General features: G+C 39.3%; 1 pseudogene; it reads left to right on the forward strand.

Annotated features, from left to right (window-relative positions):
• The first annotated feature begins 361 nt into the window (after positions 1-361).
• The window catches only part of LOC115506759, a 21,570-nt pseudogene continuing 1,334 nt past the window's right edge, over positions 362-20,597 (forward strand).

Raw genomic sequence — 20,597 nt, forward strand, 5'->3', positions numbered from 1 at the left:
CTCCTCTTATAAGAATACTAACCCCATCGGGAGGGCCCCACCGTCATGATCTCATCTAACCCTAATTATCTTCCAAAGTCTCCACTTCCCACACCCCAACACTGAGGGTGGAGGGCTGCAACACAGGAACTGGGGGGTACACAAGTCAGTCCATAGCAAGACGCGATGCATTTTCCATTAAGTCTGTTTAAAGGACTATTAACTTACGGAATGTTGCCTTTCGAGCTTGTCTAAAAGCCTAAACGCATTCACTCGTTATCCTTTTCCAAAGCATATTCTCAAAGAATAATACCGCCACACATCAAGTTTGAAATACTAACGATATACTCCTTCGGGCAACGCGTACTGTTGAAAATTGACTATGAGCAACATACCACGTTTGAAACATCCACTTCCAAGCGTCCACGCGCATTCAACGCCCCTGGGGAATCTGGCTGAAATACAGATTCCCGGGCTCCAGATCTGGTACCGCCGTCACTTCAACCGGAGCCCCCAAGTGATTTGGGTGCGTGCTGGTGAGGGTTCGGGTGCGTGTTGGTGCCAGGGCGCGGCAGCATCTCCACGGGGCCTGGTTGACGTCTATGGCCGTGCCAGGTGTTCAGGCAACAGGAGAAAAGGAAAGGCGCCTCTCGTAGCCAGCAATCCTCTACTTCCGTTGCGCAAGAGCGTGCATGCGTGCACGCGCACGTAGGCGCACACGCACAACGGGAGAGAAATGGTGCGAAAGGATCTGATTGGGGCTGGGAAGAGCTGGTGGGTAGCTCTGGGAGAGTCAGGAGGTGAGGGCCGCCTGCCACAGGATCATCACTGAGTGGAGAAGCGTAATGACTGACAAAAATGTTTTTTAAATTTTAAAAAGGATTTTTTTTAAACATTTTATGTATTTTTGAGAGAGAGAGAGAGAGAGAGAGGGCAGGGGCAGAGAGAAAGGGGGACACAGAATCCGAAGCGGGCTCCAGGCTCCGAGCCATCAGCACAGAGCCCGACGCGGGGCTCGAACTCACGAAGCGCGAGACCGTGACCTGAGTCGAAGTCGGACGTTCGACCGCTGGAGCCACCCAGGCGCCCCTAAATCTTCTTTAAATCAAATTTTAAAGCAGTTTTAGGTTCATAGAAACATTGAGGTGGCATCACAGAGATTTCCCATGTACCCCCTTCCCTGCCTCCATACACCCACAGCCTCCCCCATTACCAGCATCCCCCACCAGAATGATGCATTTGTTACAACTGAGGAACCTACATGGAGGCACCGTCATCACTACAAGCCCATTGTTTACTTTCCGGTTCACTCCTGGTGCTGTACATTGTATGGGTTTGGACAAACGTATGATGACATCTATCCATTATTACAGTACCACACAGAGTATATTTAACGCTATCTCACCCCTAAAGCCTGGCAATCACCGATCTCTAGATTGTCTCCGTAGTTTCGCCTTTTCCAGAAGGTCATGCAGTTGGAACCATACGTTAGGCAGCCTTTTCAGTTTGGCTTCTCCCACTTAGTAACGTGCACTGAAGGTCCTTCCATGTGTTTTCACGGCTTGAGAGCTCATTTCTTTTTTAGCCCTAATATTCCATTGTCTGAATGTGCCACGGATTATTTATCCGTTCACCTACCGAAGGGCATCCTGGGTGTCCCCAAAGTTTGGCAACTGTGAATAAAGCCGCTGTGAACGTCTGTGTGCCGGTTTTTGTGAGAACATGAGTTTTTAACTCCTTCGGGTAAGCATCAAGGAGTACAGTTGCTGGCTCGTATAGTAAAAGAATATTTCGCTTTGATAAAGCGCTGCCAAAGTGTCTTCCAAAATGGCGGTACCACTGTGTATTCTCATCAGCAATGAGTAAGTGTTCCCTACTGTTCTACCTCCTCACTAGCATTTAGTGATCAGTGTTCCAGATTTTTTACATTCTTAAAGGCATGCAGGAGTAGCACAATTGTTTTAATTTACATGTCCCTGATGATATAGGATGTGGGGTATATTTCCATATGCTTGCCTGCTCTCTGCAACTGCTTTTTGACCATAAAAATGTGTCCATAAAAATCTTTTACCCGTTTTTTAATTGTCTGTTTTTATAGTTGAGGGTTTGTTTTTTTTTTAACTTTATTTACTTATTTTGAGAGAGAGAGAGAGAGCGAAAGCAGGACCGGGGCAGAGAGAGAGGGAGAGACAGAATCCCAAGCAGGCTCTGCACTGTCAGAGAGGAGCCCGACGTAGGGCTTGAACCTCGAGATCATGACCTGGGCGGAAGTCAGATGCTTAACCAACTGAGTCACCCAGGCGCCCCTATTGTTGAGTTTTAAGAGATCGTTGTACATTTTGGATAATAGCCCTTTATCAGAAGTGTTTTTTTAAAAATATTTTCTCCTGGGGGGCACCTGGGTGGCTCAGTCGGTTGAGCACCCGACTTCGGCTCAGTTCATGATCTCACGGATTGGGGTTCGAGCCCCGCGTTGGGCTCTGTGCTGACAGCTCAGAGCCCGGAGCCTGCTTTGGATTCTGTGCCTCTGTCTCTCTAACCCTACCCCACTTGTGCTCTCTCTCAAATATAAATTATATTCTACCCCCCCGCCCACACACACACACACACACACACACATTGTGGCTGATCTTCTCATTGTCTTGACATTGTCTTTGGCAGAGCAGAGAGTTTTTATTTATTTTTTATTTTTTTGTTTTTAGCTTGTTAAAAACATGTTCATCTCAAGTGTTGTTTAACGCTTCACTGCCTGCATCACTGAGTGGGGATCACTTCCATTCACTGAAATAACACTGTGCCGAGCACAGCTTAAAACTGTGGGCGCTTAAAAATCTTCAATAAGATAGATTTTTACACTTCACTACATACATTAAGGAATGAGTATGAGTTCCCGTCTCTGAAATAACACTGTTCTGAAGGCAGCTTTCAGGTAGCTTGTTAGAAACATCCCTATTACAAGTGTTTTTAGACACTTCTCTACACGCATTACAGAATGTGGATCTCTTCCATTCACTGACATAACACTGCTGTTGATGAAGTTTGTACGTAGCTTGTTATAAACATGTTACTACAAGTATCTTTTCTTTCCAGTTTTGTTGAGAAACAATCGACATAAATTGCTGCTTAAGGTTCAGATATACAATATGATGATTTGATTTACATACGTTGTGAAATGATTACCGTGATAGCTTCAGCTAACATCCATCTTCTAACCTACATGCAATAAAAAGGAAAAAAAGGAAAATAGTTTCTCCCTGTGATGAAAACTCTTAGGATTTACTCTCGTAACAACTGTCCAGTATATCACACAGTAGGGTTGGCTACAGTCGTCACGCTGTATGTTACATCCCCAGTACTTACTTTTAAAAAATTTTTGTAATGTTTATTTACTTTTGAGAGACAGAGAGAGACAGAGTGTGAGCGGGGGAGGGGCAGAGAGAGAGAGGGAGACACAGAATCCGAAGCAGGCTCCAGGCGCCGAGCTGTCAGCACAGAGCCCCACACAGGGCTCCAACCCACAAACTGTGAGATCATGACCTGAGCTGAAGTCAGACGCTCAAACAACTGAGCCACCCAGGTGACCCTCCCTAGTATTTATCTTATAACCGGAAGTTTGTACCCTTTGACCACCTTCCTTCACTTCCCCCCACCCTCTGCCTCTGGTAACTACAATTCTCATCTCTTTTTCTATGAGTTTGTGTATTTGGTTTTTTCCACATGCAAGTGAGATCATACATGATTTGTCTTTCTCTGTCTAACCTATCTCCCTTAGCATAATGCCTTCAAGGTCCATCCATGTTGCTGCAAACGGTAGGATTTTTCTCATTTTTATGGCTGAATAATATTCCACTGTATGCATATACCACAACTTCTTCATCCGTTCATCCATCCATGTCCTGGTTATTGTAAATAATGCTGTGATGGACAGAGGGGTGCAGATACCTTTCTGAGTTAATGCCTTCATTTCTTTTGGATATAGTCCCAGAGGTGAAATTGCTGAATCATATGGTAGTTCTATTTTTCATGTTTTGATGATTCTCCATACTGTTTTCCGTAATGGCTTCACCAATTTGCATTCCCACCAACAGTTCGCAAGGGCTCCCTTTTCTCCACATCCATGTCAACATTGATTACCTCCAATCTTTTCGATGATGGCCGTTGTAACTGGCGCGAGATGATTTCTCATGGTGCTGTTCGTGTGAATTTCCCTAAGGACTGGTGATGTCGAGCATCTTTTCATGTACCTTTGGCTTTTCGTGTATCTTCTTTGGACAAACGTCTGTTTGGGTCTCTGGCCCATTTTTTGCATCGGGTTGTTGTTATCACTATTATTTTATTATTTGCTAGCAAGTTGTCTGAGTTCTTTTTTTTTGAGTTCCTTTTTAAATTTGAATCGACATACAATGTTACATTCATTGCAGGTATACAACGTGATGTTAAACAACTCTATACGTTATGCTGTGCTCACCACAAGCATAGTGACCATCTGTCACCATGCAACATTATTACAGTACCACTGACTCTATTCCTCGGGCTGTGCCTTTTATTCCTATGACTTATTTATTTCATAACTGGAAGCCTTATCTCCTACTTCTTCACCCATTTTGCCCACCCCTCACCCCCCCTTGTGGCAGTCACCAGTTTGTTTTCTACATGTATAGGTCTGATTCTGCGTTTTGTGTATTCATTTGTTCTTTCTTACATTCTACATGCAAGTGAAACCATATCGTATTTGTCTTTCTCTGTACTTATTTCACTGACCTCTAGGTCCGTCCAGATTATTGCACATGGCAAGATCTCATTGTTTTTTTATGGCTGAGTAATATTCCATTGCATAAAATAGACACGTGGATCGATGGAACAGAATAGAGAGCCCAGAAATAAAACCCATGCATTTATGGTCAATGAATCTGTAAATGGTCGCTAAGTCTCTTCAATAAGTGGTGCTGGGAAAACTGGACAGCTACAAGCAGAAGAACCACTTTCTTATACTGTACACAAAAATAAACTCAGAATGGGTTAAATATCTAAATGTGAGACCTGAAACCATAAATTTCCTCGAAGAGAGAACAGGCAATAATTCCTTTGACATCGCCATAGCAACATGTTTTCCAGATATGTCTCCTACGGCAAGGGAAACAAAAGCAAAAGTCAACAATTGGAACCACATTAAAATAAAAAGCTTTTGCACAATGAAGGAAACCATCAACAAAACAAAAGAGACAACCTACTGAATGGGAAAAGATGTTTGCAAAGGACATATCTATAAGGGGTTACTATTCAAAATATATAAAGAACTGATGCAACTCAATACCAAAAATAAACCAAATAATGCAATTAAAAATGGGCAGAGGCCCCAACTAGACATTTTTCCAAAGAAGACACACAGATGGCCAACAGACATATAAAAAGATGCTCAGCCTCACTCATCATCAGGGAAATGCAAATCAGAACCACAATGAGTCTGAGTTTGTTATATATTTTGGATATTAACCCCTTATCAGATACATGGTTTGCATATACTTTTCCCATTTTGTAGGTTGTCTTTTCCCTTTGTTGATGGTTTCTTGTGCTGTGTAGTTTTTAGTTTGAGGTTGTCACACTTACTTATTTTTGCTTCTGTTGCTTGTGTTTTAGGCGTCATATCCAAAAAATCATTACTAAGATCCACGACAAGGAGGTGTATTCCTGTGTTTTCTTCTAGGAGTTTCATAGTTTCAGGTCTTACATTTAAGTTCTTAATCCATTTTCGTGTTATTTTTTGTGAGTGTTTCATTCTTTTACATGTGAATATCCAATTATCCCAGCACCTTTTCCTGAAAAGACTATTTTTCTCCATTGAGAATTCTTGGCTCCCTAGTCAGCTATTAGTTGACTGTATATCCTTGGGCTTATTTCTGGACTCTTTATTCTGTTCCACCGGTCTCTTTGGTTTTATGCCAGTACCATACTGCTTTGATTATAACTTTACAGTATAGCTTGAAATCGGAAAGTGCGGTGCCTACTGCTTTGTTCTTTCTCAGTATTTCTTTGAATATTCAGGGTCTTTTGTGATGTCATGTAAATTTTAGAATTGTTTTTTCTACATTTGTAAAAAATGCCATTGGAATCTTGATAGAAATTGCATTGGATGCATAGATGGCTTTCGGTAGTATTGACATTTTAACAATATTAATTCTTTCCATTCATGAACACAAGGTATTTTTCCATTTATTTGTGTCTTCAATTTCTTTAATCAGTGTCTTACAGTTTTCAGAGGGGAGATCTTTCACCTCCTTAAATTTACACCTAAGCATTTTATTCTTTTTGATGCTGCTATAAATGGGACTGATTCCTTTGCTACTTTTTCAGATAATACGTTATTAACGAATAGAAATGCGACTGATTTTTGTTTGTTGATTTTGTATCCTGCAATTGTATTGAATGGATCTAACAGTTTCCTAGTAGGATTCTCTATATGTCAAATCATATCATCTGCAAACAGACAACTTTACTTCCTCTTTCCTAATTCTAGTACCCTTTGTTTCTTTCCCTTGCCTCATTGTTCCAGGCTATTAGTACTGTATTGAATAACAGTGGTGAGAATGGGCACGCGTGTCTTGTTCATCTTCTTAGAGGAAAAGCTTTGGACCTTTTGCTATTGAGTATGTTGTTAGCCGTGGACTTTTCATACATGGCCTTTATGTTTTAAGATATGTTCCTTCTGTACCTAAATTGCTAAGAGTTTTTACCAAGAATGGATTTTGAATTTTGTCAAATACTTTTTCCGCATCTATTGAGATGATCATATAATTCTTTTCTTTCATTCTATTTATGCGATGTATCATTCGGACTTATTTGCATATGCTGAACCATCTTTGGCATCCCAGGGATAAATTTCACTCATCATGGTGTTTGATGATCCTTTTTATGTGCTGCTAAATTCGATATGCTTGTATTTTATTGAGAAGTTTTGTGTCTATATTCATCAGTGATATTGACCTGTAGTTTTCTTTTCTAGTAGTGTCCTTTTCTGGGTTTTGTATCAGGATAATCCTGGCCTCCTAAAATGAGGTTAGGAATGTTCCCTTCTCTTTGATTTTTTTTTTTCCTTTGGAAGGGTTTGAGAAGACCTGGTGTTCTTTTTTAAATGTTTGGTAAAATTCACCAGTGAAACCATCTGGTCCTAGGATTTTCTTCACTGGGAGATTTTTGATGATGGATCCAATCTCCTTACTGGTAATTGATTGATTTGGATTTTCTATTTCTTCATGATTCAGTCTTGGTAAGTTGTATGTTGTTACGGTTACTTTCACTTCTTTTGGTGGTCCAGTTTTTTGGTGGAGAGTTTCTCGGAACAACCTCCTATGATCCTTTAAATTTCTGTGATATCAGTTGTAATGTCTCCTTTTTCATTTATAACCTTGTTGGTTTGGGTCTTTCTCTTTTATGCTAACTTAGCCTAACTAAAGGTTTGTCAATTTTGTTGATCTTTTTAAAGAGCCACCTTTTGGTTTGGTTAGTCTTTTCTATTGTTTCTCTGCTCTCTCTTTCATTTATTTCCTCCCTAATCTTTATTATTCCCTTTCTTCCGCTAGCTTTGGCCTCAGTTTGTTCTTTTTCTAGTTCATTAAGGCATAGAGTTAGGTTACTTATTTAGGATCTTTCTTGCTTCTTAACGTAAGCATTTATTGCTATCAACTTCCCTCTTAGAACTGCGTTTGTTGCATCCCACAAGTTCTAGTATGTTATGTTTCCATTTTCATTTGTCTCAAGAAACTTGCATTTCCACTCTAATTTCGTCTTCGTTCAGGAGAGCATTGTTTAATTTCTATGTGTTGTGAATTTTCCAGTTTTCCTCTTGATATTGATTTCACGCCATGTTGCTCAGGGAAGATATTAGATGTGATTTCAGTCTTGAGTTTGCTAAGACTTGTTTTGTGGTCTAACATATGGTCTATCCTATCAAATGTTCTGTGTGCACTTGAGAAGAAGGTCTATTCTGCTGCTGTTGACTAAAATGTTCTGTGTATATCTATTAGGTCCTTTTGGTCTGTAGTGTTGTTCAAATCTGCTGTTTCCTTATTATCTGCCTGGATGATCTATCTATTGTTGAGAGTGGTGCATTAAAGCCTCCAGCTATTACTGTACTACTGTTTATTTTCTCCTTTTAGCTCTGCCAGTTTTTGTTTAAATATTTAGGTGCTTCTCAGTTAAGTGCATAAATACTTATAATTGGTATGTTTTCTTGATATAGTGGCCCTTTGTCATTATATAATGATCTTTTTTGTCTCTTTTCACTATTTTTAACCTAAAGTCTGTTTTGTCTGATGTAAGTATAGCCTACTTCTGCTTTTGGGGGGAGGGGCGTGGGAGGAGGTTACCATTTGCTTGAAATGTCTTTTTCATCCTTTCACTCTTCATCTATGTGTGTGTCCTCGGCTAAAGTGGGTCTCTTGCAGGCAGCATATTGTTGAATCTTGCTTCTTTATTCATTTGCCCATTCTATGTCTTTTAATTGGAGAATTTAATTCATTTACTTTTAAAGTAATTATCGATAAATAAGGACTTACTATTGCCATGTTGTTAGTTGTTTTCTGGTTGTTTTGTAAACCTGTTGTTTCTTGTTTCTTATCGTGGTGTCGATTTTTTGTTTTGATGTCTTTTGGTATCAGTATGCTTTATTGTATTCTTTTGTTGTGTTTATTGTGTTCTTTATTGTATCCTTTTGTGCAATTACTACAGGATTTTCCCTTGTGGTTACAGTGAGGCTAACAAAATATCTTAAACTTGAACACCCTATTAAACTGATAACTACTTAACTTCAAAAGAATTCATAAGCTTTATACTTTTATGTCTCCTCCTCGCATTTTAGGTTATTGCAGTTACAATCTATGTGTTTTTTATATTGTGTAACTAATGATAGATTATTGTAACGATGGTTATTTTTATTACATTCATTTTTTTAACTTTCAAACTAGAGTCGCAAGTGAATTATGTCCCACTATGACCATATTGCTAATCTGACTATGACTATATATTTACCATTACCAGTGAGATTAACTACCTTTTAATGTTTTTGTGACGTCAATTAGCATTCTTTTACTTCTACCAAATTCCCTTCATCTTTCTTTGCAAGGCAGGTCGGATGGTAATGAACTCTCTTACCTTTTCTTTGTTTGAGAAAGTCTTTATCCTTTCCTTGCTTCTGGAGGACAGCTTCACCAGGTATAGAATTCCTGGCTCACAGCTATTTTCTTTGAATATTTTGAATATGTCATTGCATTCTCTCCTAGCCTGAAGGGTTTCTGTTGGGAAAAGGCCTGAAGATTTTCTGTTAAGAAATCCACCAATAGTCTTATGGGGGCTCCCTTGTATGTAACTTCTCTTTTTCTTGCTGCTTTTAAAATTCTTTCTTTGTGTTTGGCTTTTGATAATTTAATTATAGTGTGTCATGGGGCAGCCCTATTCAGGTTCAACCTATTTGGGGTCCTTTGGGCCTCATGCATCTGTATGCCCATTTTCTCCACTGATTCAAGACGTTTTCAGTCATTATTCCTTTAAATATACTTTTTGTCCTGTTCTCTTTCTCTTCGCCTTCTGGAATTCCCATAATGCAAATATTGTTTCTTTTCACATTGATCCATAATTCTCATAGGGTATTTTCACTCTTTTTCAGTCTTTTATTCTTTTTTGCTCTTCTGACTGGGTAATTTCCAGCGTCTTATCTTCCAGGTTGCTGAGTCCTCTACATGATTGAGTCTACTTTTGAAACTTTCTATAGAATTTTTCAGTTCAGTTATTACATTTTTAAACTTTTCTATGGGTTTTTTTGGTGGCTTGCTTTTTCCTTGTCAAACTTCTCATTCTGTTCATGCATTGTTTTCTTAATTTTGTTCAGTTACCTGTTTGTTTTTTCTTGTAGTTCCCTAAACTTCCTTAAGAGAATTATTCTGAATTCTCTGTCTGAGAGCTCATAGACTTCCATTTCTTTAGGATCAGTTATTGGAGCTTTATTAATTTCCTTTGGTGGTGTCATATTTACCTGATTTTTCATGATCCTTGATTCCTTACATTGGTATCTGTGCACTTGGGTAATCAGATTCCTCTTTCAGACTTTAACGGTTTGCCTGGAAAGAGACAGTTCACCAGTTAGTTCAGTTTGGGTTTCTGGATGTGTCTTCTGGTAATGTCCTTGGGCAGGTCGGGACTGGTATTATGGCCTATTTGGGGGCAAGACGAGTGTTTGAGCTCTAAGGACAGAAATGGGGTGTGCGCCACTTGCTGAGAACAGTTAGATAGGACAGCTGGCTAGGCTCCCTAACCAAGTGAAGATATAGGATTAGCTCTGAAGTTGCCTGGTTTCTCCAGTAAAGCTTACTCGATGATTGGGGCTGGGTACTATATTTGATAATAGATGGGGCTATGAACTAGCCTCCTTATCTGGGCGGGGCAGTAGGATAAGACTTAGGGTCTGTACAGCTCATTGTTTGGGGACCCAAATCAGGCCAGAGAGTGTACTATATTCCCTGGTGAAGTGAAGTCGCCAGTTTTGCTCTGCAGGTGGAGGAAGCCATGGGATGTGCTCTCCGTTTAAGTGCCACTGTACAGAGGCCTGTTGAATGGACCATGCAGCTTTCCATATGCTCTAGTTAGGTTCCCTGGCCAGGCAGGCTGAAGGCTCTATTCAGTGATGAGCAAGGCTATAAATTAGATTCCCTGCCCAGGTGTAGTGGGAGAAGTCATTCTAAGGCTGGTAAAGCTCTTTGTTGTCTCAACTCAAGCTGACCCGCACTCCAAGTTTCTTAATCGAACAAGGCCGATTCCTTCTAGAAACTACCAGCTCTTCCCGCTCACTTCTTGGCTCGAGTGCCTCTGGGCTGCACAGCTTCCAGGAGTTGTTACCAGCCCTCCTGGTCAAGATAGGACCAGAAGACACTCTCCACAGAAGGTGGGACTGTGATTCAGCCTCTTGCTTGCATGTGGACAAGTCGGGCTCCTGAGCTGGCAAAAGTTTTCATGTGAGGATCCAAATCAGGCAAATCCACACCCCATCACTTCCCCTGGTCAGAACGTGTCTCTGCCTTGGTTCTGCGGAGGAGCAATGCCATTGGTTGGGATTACTACTCGGGGCACTGCAGATATGAACTCGGTCTACTAAGATCCACGCGCTGGTTGTTATGAGCCCCTTCCCCCCATCTCTGTGTTCCCCTTTCTCAGATGCCCCGTGGTGGAGCCCCATAGATCCCCATGGTGCAAGATCAGAGTAGCGCCTACTGCTGGGTAACTCACAACGCTGGGAGGATGAGTTGTCCACCTGGGCTCTCTTTTCCTACAGAGACTGGAGGCTTAGAGGAGACATCTCCGCATGGTGCTGCACTGGTTTGGGGGAGGGGTTATGTGGCCAATGTGTAGCCTCTTCTTTTACCCCTCGAATGCAGTCTGCCTTGGTGTCTGTGATACGGGAAGGTGCTTCACCTCACCCCCCACGTACTATAATTCCCCGAGTGGTGTCTTGTTTTTAAAAAGCTGTCAGTTGTTCTTCTAGTGATAGGGAAAGAAGTCAGGAACAACCTGTGGCACCATCTTGGTGCTGTCACTCAGAAATTTTTAATTGTAGTAAAGTTCAGCTTATCAAGGATTTCTTTCATGGATCGTGGTCTTTGGCGTTATATCTAAGAAGTCATCACCACACCCAAAGTCATTTAGGGTTTGTCTTCTCTTCTGGGAGTTTGATAGCTTCATATTTTACGTTTAGTTCTGCAATGCATTTTGAGTTAATTGTTGTGAATGACGTAAAGACTATGTCTAGATTCATTGTTTTACATGTGGATGTGCTGTTGCCCCAGCGCCATTTGTTGAAGACCAGTTTTGTTCCGTTGTATTGCCTCTGCTCTCTATCAAATATCAGTTGACCATATTTATATGTCCCTATTCCTGGGCTTTTTTGATTCTGTCCCATAGATCTATTTGTATTTTCTTTCACCAATACCACTCTGTCTTGATTACTGTAGTTTTATAGTAAGTTTTGAAGTTGAGTAGTGGCAGTCCTGCAACTTTATTCTTCAGTATTCAGTGGGTATTTTAGGTCTTTTGCTTCTCCATATAAACTTTACAATCAGTTCATTGATAGCCACAAAATAACTTGCTGGGATTTTTACTGGGATTCTATTGACTGTATAGATCAAGTTGGGAAGAACTGACATCTTCATAGTATTGAGTCTTCCTATCCATGAATATGGACTGTCTTTTCATTTATTTAGTTCTTCATTGATTTCATTCACCAAAGTTTCGTAGTTTTCATCATATAGATCTTATACACATTGTTTTGGATTCATACCTATGTATTTCATTTTGGGGCTGCTAATATTGCTATTGTGATATTAGTTTCAAGTTTCACTTGTTCATTGTTGGCATATAAGAAAATGACTGGCTTCAGTATAATAACTTTGTATCCTCCCACTTGCTAGAATCATTTATTAATTCCAAGAGTTTTTTGTTGATTCTTTAGGATTTTCTACATTGACCATCATGTCATCTGTGAACAAAGATAGTTTTATTTTCCCTTCCCAATCTGTATGCCCTTTATTTCCCTTTCTTGTCTTATTGTATTCACTAAAAATTCCAGGATAATGTTGAAAAGGACTGATGGGGAGGGACATCCTTGCATTGTACCTGATCCTAGTGGAAATACCTCTAGTTTCTCACCATTAAGTATGGTGTTAGCTATAGACTTTTTGTAGATATTCTTTATCAAGGTGAGGAACTATATAAATATAGAATATTAATAATATTATTATTAATAATATAAATGTAATATAAATAAATATAAAATATAAAAATATAATGTAATATATAATAATATAATATAAATAAATATAAAATATAAAAAGTAATATAAACATAATATAATATATAGTATATAATAAATATAAATATAAATAAAATAATATAATATAAATATAAATATAATATAAAATAATAATAATAATACATTACTATTATCATTCAAGTGTTAATACACATATTTTTGAACCCACTCTAATCTGGTAACAGAGCCAATCATGGAAAGATGAATTACTTATTTTCTTGCTTTACCCACTTGTATTATGACTGAAATTTACATTATTTCATTTAATTAGAAGTTGAAATAAAAATGAACTCGCATGAGTCAGTTATAAAAATGGGAGAGAAAAATTAAAACATAAGTAAGTTTTGTGTTCATCATTTAACTATTTTTATCTCATTTTATTTTTTTACATTTCTTTAAACTTTTTTTTTATTTTTGAGAGACAGAGACAGAGCATGAGCGGGGGAGGGGCAGAGAGAGAGGGAGACACAGAATCTGAAGCAGGCTCCAGGGTCTGAGCTGTCAGCACAGAGCCCCACGTGGGGCTCGAACCCATGAAACCACAAGATCATGACCTGAGCCGAAGTCAGACCCTTAACCAACTGAGCCACCCAGACACCCCCATCTCATTTTAATGGAAGAGAAAGTTAGTCTTTTTTCCTTCCTTCAGCTGTGATTTCACTGTAGGTTGAAAGCTAATAAATAAGCCATTTCTGGGCTTTCTTTTTCGATGAGGAAACATTTAAAAAAAAAACAACTATTGCTTAAAACATCGTTCTCTCATATGAGGAACAAATACAACAGAATCCAGTGATTAGACTATGTTTGCAACAATTGTTTGTTACGCCTGGGACTTTTTAGAAACAAGTATACTGTTATTCATATAATCTAAACTTTGCATTTTTCTGTTTTCAGGTCAAACTCCAAGAGTTTGAGGTCGAATTTTGATGGAACACCCAGATGTCCTCAGCTGTCATGAGGAGCTCTTACCATGTTTGCTTGGACATTTTCCCCATTATGTTGGCAGATACTTCACTATTGACACAGAAAAAAACAATGGATTAAAGAGTTGACCTATCAGTCACTGAAGCGTGGGGCCAATATTACCCTTGACCTGCGTGATCTGTATCCTTTTAGAAAGAAGACATTTTTTTCACATGTGACTAATAATAATAATGATGATGATAGTAATAATAAGAAGAAAAAGAACAGACTCCTATTGGGCACCTACTACCCAAGTACACGAGTATGTACGTACACACACACACACACACACACATTCTGCCTCTTCTTTCCACCATAGTTGTTATCACTTCCTCACACACCCATTTTCCTCCTTCTTGGTGAAAAACTGGTATAGGGGCTTCCGGGAGGCCTATGGAAGTCTTTGAGATGCATTGGTTTGGTATGAAGTACCCTCAAGGTCTGCAAATGTGACTTTAACCAAGGGATCTTCAGCTTGAACCAAACATTTGCAGCATTACCTAAGGCATTGTTTGCACTCCAAAAGGAAGGATCAGCACGGGAAGAAATGATGCAAAGGACTTGCTGGAAGTTTGGGGGGGGGGAGGAAATGTCTTGGTTAGTTAGAGACTTAACTTCTCTCCTATACATCAAGCACAAAAAATTAAAAAATAAAATTAAAAAAAAATAACAGCCCTATAAATAGAACAAATGTGGAAATACTGCAGGACTGAAAATCTCAGCTCATCGCGACTGCCAGTCTTAGGGAGCTTCCAGAGGGGAGGTTCCAGAAGGAATTACTGCTACTTGCTCCCAGAAAAAATTAGGGGGGAAAAAAAGGTTCCCTTACCTGTTGTTAACTGCCAAAATGAGTATCAAGAGCTTTTTGGGAAGTTTACACACGTATGGAGAGAAAAAGGAGGCAATGACAGCGTTTAGCTTTCAATGAATTACCTTTTGTAATTTCTCAAGTATAACAAATGTTGAACATCTCAGAGGAATAAACTCTAAGACTTGGAAAAGCTGGACACCAACAAGATGCACCTTTTTCATCTTTATCAGGTTAAGATGATCTAAATAGCTCCTTCCGTTTCAAATGTCTCCGGACGCCCCCGAAAGGACAGATTCGCTGGCAGTGTGTACCTAGACCTGGTTGTGTCACTGCGCTTGGGTAAAGCATTTTCATTAAGCCCTGTGCTATGTTCCGTGGCACTATTGATGAACTTAGGCGCTACTCTAGTCAATCAATTTCATGATCAATACATTTAGACGATGGCTTTGTAATTTGTAGCTGAATCGGCCAGTTATTTTACTGGATTGATTGAGTCAACTTGCAACATGAGGGCTAGAGGGAAGACGTTGCATGCTCACTGAGAAGAAAACGGGAGAGAAATGATCGTTCTCTCACAATTGATGAAGATCGTCACTTGTTTGTAATGAGAAATCCCATATACTTTGGGTTTCTTTAAAATGATTACTGAACTTGTTTATAACTACTCACTTTTATGCTCAACACCAGGCAAGGTATAGGTATGCAAAACTGAACAAACCATTGTAATTTTTGCCCTCATGGAGCTGATAGTTTAGATGACAAGAGAGAGGGTTTGAATACATAATTAGACAAATATATACACATGATGAGTGTGATTTACTTTATACTTAAAAAATGAAGAGAAAGCATTTTTTTTTAATTTTGAGAGAGAGAGAGAGAGAGAGAGCAAGAAGGGGAGGAGCAAAGAGAGAGAGAGGGAGGAAGAGAGAATCCCAAGCAGGCTCTGCATTGTCAGCACAGAGCCTGCCTGATGCAGGGCTCGAACTCACGGACCGTGAGATCATGACCTGAGCTAAAGTCAACAGTCTGACGCTTAATCGACTGAGCCACCCAGGTGCCCCCAGAAAAAGCATTTTTTTTTTAAAAGAATGCAAAGTAGCTTTAAATTTTTTCTTTTCTTTTTCTCCCTTCCTTCCTTCCCGCCCCCTCCTCCTCCCCTTGTTGCTTATTGGAGAATGTATAGGTTGAAGGAGATTGGAATATATCAATATGAGGGAAACCTAAAAGACAACGTGAACACTTTCCTCAAGTAGAAAGCATGGGAAGAAGAATAACAAGATGTAGGAAAGGAAGTGGAGAAAGGAAGGAAAACCACCAAAGACCCCGTGAATTCTGTTTAAAATATTTGATAATAGAAACTAATGGCAGAATTGGTAAGCTTAGAGAAATAAATCCAGAAGAAGGAAATCACTTAGGAAGGAAGATTCTTGGGGCGCCTGGGTGGCTCAGTCAGTTAAGCATCTGACCCAGGTCACGATCAGGTCATGATTCGGCTCAGGTCATGATCTCACAGTTTGTGAGATGGAGCCCCGCGTCAGGCTCCACGCTGACAATAAGGAGCCTCCTTGGGATTCTCCCTCTCCCTCCCCCCACCCCCACTCTGCTCTTCCTTCACTCATGCTCTCTCTGTCTCTCTCTCAAAACAAATAAACAAACATTATTTTTTTAAAAGAAAGAACAGTCTTAATTTTTCTCTAAGTGGACAGTTTTGTTTTGTCTTGCTTTATTTTGTTCTGAAACTGTTCTCGCAGAGTGTATGTTATTGGCAGAATCTTGGATGGAGTAATTAGTTACTGGCTCAGAGGAGTGACCTGTAACGCCCACGGTCATACAGGCAGAGCTGGGTCGGGCCACCAGGTCTCCTAATGCCTAAACTGGGGTTCTTTTCACTGTATTGCCTCCCTTCTGGGTAGAGAAAGCTTTGCAGATGCCGTGCCTCGCTACTTGTAAAAGGACGTCTTGGTTTACAATGTGAACAAACTGTAGAATTTGTCTACAATTTCTGACCTCTCCTGAGGGCCTGTGGTCACACTCCTTGGCTTCTGTCCAGCCCGTGGTCAGATTTACCTAGTGGGTGAGGTTGGGAGAGAGACCTGGGCCGCTGTGACTGTTTCGGCCTCTCCCTGGTATCTGCCTGCAAAGAGCTTTGAGTTTCCGTGGGAGAGGCCTGGGACAGGGAGATAGCCCACCTAAGTTTCATTTCTCCCAACAGCGTTAGCCACAACAAAGCTGGCGTTTCTATCTCATAGTGTGCGTCCTGCGAGCTCAGACGGAAGAGAAGGGTGGCAGTTATTGGGGCTCCCCTAAGCCCAATAGATTTTATTGAGAGGCGTATTTCCTAGTGGTTCAAAACATGGACACTGGAGCCAGATTAGCTGTGTTTGTATCCCAGCGCTGACACTTAACTAGCTGTGTGATCTTGGGCAAATCGCTTAACTACTCTAACAAAATGAGACAAAAGTAGCATCCACGCCGACGTGTTTATGTCACAATTAAAAAAAAAATTTTTTTTTAGGTGTCTGACACGTAGGATAAAATTTTAAAAACCGGTGGTTTATTACCATGTACAAGGGACATTTTTTCAAGAAGCCTTTCAAGAAGACTGTGGATTTTTATTATACGCATATTTCAAATACCTATTTTTATATGGAAGCAGTGAAGTTTATGGTTAAAAGCATGGGGTCTGGAGTCAGACACCTCGGTTCAAATTTTAGCCTCACGACTTACCAGTTGTATGACTTTAGGCAAGTTACTTAACCTTGGATCTCAATCTTGTCACAGTGATATAAGGATACTGGCCGTACCCACCTTAAGAGATTGTTGTGGAAAATGACAATATTTATAATGTACTTATTGATCTAATAGTCATTATATATTTTTTCAAGAAAATACATACGGAAAAATGGAGTGGAATTGCTGGGGCCTGTGGTAACCCTATGTTTAACCTCTGGAAAAACTGCAAGACATTTTCCAAAGCAGTTGAAATATTTTACATTCCCACCAGCAGTATATGAGGGTTCTGATTTCCCCACGTCTTCACCAACAGTTACTCTCTCCCATCTGTTTTCTTTTAGCCATCCCCATGGATGTGAATTGGTAGCTCATTGTGCTGTTGACTTGCGTTTCCCTGAAGCTGAATGATGTCAGGCATTTTTCTTATGTTGATTGGCCATTGGTATATCTTCCTGGAGAAATGTGTAATCAGATCCTTGTGCATGGTTCAACTGGGTTACTTGCCCTTTTATTACTGAATTATATTTTATATTTCATATATTCTAGAATTTTATAGATTCTAGGGGCAAGTCCCTTAACAGACATATGATTTGCTCTCATGCTTTTGGTGTCACATCTAAGAAGTCTTTGCCTAACCCAAGTCATGAAGATTTACTCCTGTATTTTCTTCTAAGCGTTTTCTAATTGTAGCTCTTATATTTAAGTTAATGATACCTTTTGAATTATTTTTTGTATACGGCATGAGGTAGTAAATCCCTTTTTTTTTCCAGGTGGATATCCAGTTGTCCCAGAACCATTTGTTGAAGACGATTCTTACCCTATGGAATTAACTTGGCACTCTTCCTGAAAATCAATTGACTATAGGGCACCTGGGTGGCCCAGTTGGTTAAGCATCTGACTCTTGATTTCAGCTCACGTCATGATCACTCTGAGATCGAGGCCCACGTCAACACAGAGCCTGCTTGGAATTCTCTCTCTCTCCTTCTGTCTCTGCCCCTCGCCTGCTCTCTCACACAGATACTCATTCTCAAAATAAATAAATAAATAAATAAATAAGCATTTTAAAAATAAAGATAACAAATAAAATCAATTGACTATAAGTGTGAGCCTTTATTTATGGACTCCAATTCTATTCCATTGATCTATATGTCTATCTTTATGCCAACATTACACTGGTTTTATTACTGTATCTTTGTAGTAAGTTTTGAAATCAGAAAGAACGCGTCCTCCAACTTTGCTCTTCTTTTTAAATATCATTTAGGCTATTATGAGAACTTTGAATTTCCATATGAATTTGGGGATTAGCTTTAGGATTAGCTGGCAAAGAAGCCTGCTTGGATTTTCACTGAGATTGCATTAAATCTATAGATCAACGTGGCGAGTATCTCCATATAACAATATTAGGCTTTTTGAATCATGAACACAGTATGGTTTTCTACTTATTTACATTTTCTTTCCTGTCTTTCAACCCTGTTTTATAGCTTGCAGACTATACATTTTGCACTTTTTTGGTTAAACTTATTCATAAGTATTTTATTTTTTTTGATATTCTTTTCTTTCCTAGAAAAATACAGTTAATTGATGTATATTGATCTTGTACCTGACAACCTTACTGAACTTCTTTATTCTAATAGTTTTTCTGTGTATGTATTCCTTAAAATATTCTATATACAAGATCCGTTCATGTAAAAATAGAAATGGTTTTACTTCTTCCTTTCTAACCTAGATACTTTTTATTTCTTTTTCTTATCTAATCGCCCTGACTAGACCCTCCAGTACAATGTTGGAAGGAAGTAGTTAGAATAGATACCCTTATTTTGTTTCTGATCTTCGGGAGAAAGTATTCAGTATTATGTGTGATGTTAGCCGTGAATTTTTTGTAGATACCTTTTATCAGAAAGAGGAAGTTCCCTTCTATTTCTAGTTTTTTAAGACTTCTGTAAGATTGGAGGTAACATTCCCTCTTTCATACATGGTTTAGCAATATGAGTTTTCTCTCTTTTCACCTTGGTCGATTTGGCTAAAGCCTTCTCCATTTCATTGATCTTTTTTAACAATCAACTTTTGGTTTTGTTGATTTTCTCTATTGGTTTTGTATTCTCTATTTCATTAATGTCTTCTCTGATCTTTATTATTTCCCTCCTGATTTCTTTGGGTTTAGTTTCCCTTTTTTTCTAGTTCCTTAAGGTGGGAGATTAGGTTGTTGATCGCGAGATCATTTTTATATAGGTGTTCAGAGCTATAAATTTCTCTTTAGTCACTGCTTTCACTGCATCCAATAGGTTTTGGTATATTTTATCTTCACTTTTATTCAGCTCAAAGTATTTTCTGATTTCCTTTGTGATTTCTTCTTTTACCCATTGGCTATTTAAAAGTACATGACTTGATTTCTTCGTATTTGTGACTTTCACAAATTATTTGTGTTGTTGGTTTCTCATTTCATTCCTTTGTGGTCAGAGAACATACTTCATATGGCTTAAATCCTTTGAAATTTATTGAGTCTTGTTATACAGCTCTGCGTATGGTCTGCCTTGGATTGTGTTTTGTGTGCACTTGAAAAGAATGTGCATTCTACCGTTGTTCCATGGAGTGATCCGAAGATGTCTTTTCTAGGTCGTCTATAGTATTGTTCGTATCTTCCATTTCCTTGTTGATCATCTATTTTTTTTCTAGCCACTATTAAACATAAGCTAGTGAAGTCTCCCATTATTATCACTGATGGCATATGTATTTTTTATTTTCATTCTATAAATATTTCCTGCTTAGCCCTCTACCCATTTGCTATACTTGAAAAGCATATGTAAACCTTAAATGCCCCACCAGAGGTCATCCACCTCTCTGCTCCTTTTGTCGACATGCACACCAGAGAGGGACACAAAACTTTGGGGATGGATAGGAGTAAATGGTGGGGGGGGGGGGGGTCCCGGAGCTTGGTGGTACAAAGGATCAGCATGGTACAGTAGTGGCAGACTTAAAAGGTCATGTCAGGTCAAATACGATGGAAGTCTGAATTGAGTGAAACTAGGAAATTTCAAAGCTCAGTCCGTACTCTAAGTTGTAGGGCAGAAATCACAGGTAAGTATGATCTCATGGTTAATTGATTTTTGACAAGAGTGCCAAGACAATGCAATGAGAGACAGAATAGTCTTTTCAACAAATGGAGCCAAGGCAGCTAGACATCCACATGCAAAAAGAAAGAAAGAAAGAAGAAAGAAGAAAGACAAAAGAAAGAAGAAAGAAAGAAAGAGAAGAAAGAAAGAA

This window comes from Lynx canadensis, chromosome X (assembly GCF_007474595.2).
Source record: "Lynx canadensis isolate LIC74 chromosome X, mLynCan4.pri.v2, whole genome shotgun sequence".
Lineage (NCBI taxonomy): Eukaryota > Metazoa > Chordata > Mammalia > Carnivora > Felidae > Lynx > Lynx canadensis.